The following is a 1266-nucleotide window of genomic DNA, read 5'->3' on the forward strand; positions in this document are numbered from 1 at the left end:
TTGGAATCACATGGTTTTTGTCCATCGTGTCAGATTTTTTCTTGGTAGATTATTTTTCAATTCTTCTAAGATTTTTGATATAATTTTGTACCAAAAGAAGAAGAAAAGAATCCATTCAGACTTCCTAAACACCCTTTGTACTTGTCTGTTCTTTTATACAAGAGCACACAGGGATATTTTTTCTCTACTTTGAGCATTATGATTTAATGGACTTTTTAAATAGAATGTCAAAAACAAAAGAATAATTTTAGTACAATGGCATGAGAACTAAATGTATGGATTGATCCTATGATAGGCTATTTACTCTCCATTTCCCTCTCATGTACTTGTGAAGTGATTCATGGAAGTGGCCAGAGTGTTCAAGACTCAAGTTCCCTACTTATCAAACCCAGTGGGCAGAAAGCTCACCCCCCTTCTGCCTCAACACTCCAAATGGTGACAGATACGAAAGTACACTAGTGACTATTCAGGCTATTTAGGAATCCTTTGTTTTATTTTCCAAAAGAGAAAGCAAGTTTTTACTGACTTTTTAAAGGATGCAAGGGACTATATTTACTAGTGTACAGATTCTGAACAAGAGGCAGGTGTCTCTGAGGACTTGGTGTCTTTGCTTGCAAAATGCAAAGTGAACAGCTTCTTCCTTGATCTTATCACACAGACATTCTAACCCAACAAAGGGGTGCTGAAAAGAAGCATGAATAAGAGGAAAGATCTGTAGGTTGACATCAGGAGATTGGTCCTCAAGTTTTGAATACTGGAACCAGTCACAATACATTTTTCTGCCTTGTTTTCCAGGCATGTAAAGAGCATTACAAGGTATCCACAGTATTGTTACATGAAGTTCCAGAGTAAATTTAACATGGTGCCTGTGCTGGTTCTTAAGCTGATGTCTCTCATCTCTCCATGCATCTTCCTGTGCTCCTAGGCAGCACCAGGAGAAGCCGTAAAGGCTGGTGGAAGAAAAAGCCCTTGTTTGTGGTTGTGGTAGTTACTGGATTATTTCTAGGAGCTCGCTACTCCGACAGCGATATTTGTTTCCACAAGCAATTTATTCTAACTTCAATTTTTTTATTCTCACACCCAGGATCGGCCCCACTGTGACTCCTCAGAAATGCCAGTATGCTCCTCAGAGTTCTGTGTCCCGCATGGCTGGGACAATCCTTGCACTCATGAGACAGGTGGGCAGTGTGCCTTCCTCAGAAACTTGGGTGCATCTCTGGGGTCCCTTCCAGTCTGTAGGTTCTCACATCTTCACAGTCTTTTCCA

This window comes from Otolemur garnettii, unplaced genomic scaffold (genome assembly GCF_000181295.1).
Source record: "Otolemur garnettii isolate 467f Iridium unplaced genomic scaffold, OtoGar3 scaffold00012, whole genome shotgun sequence".
NCBI classification, from domain to species: domain Eukaryota; kingdom Metazoa; phylum Chordata; class Mammalia; order Primates; family Galagidae; genus Otolemur; species Otolemur garnettii.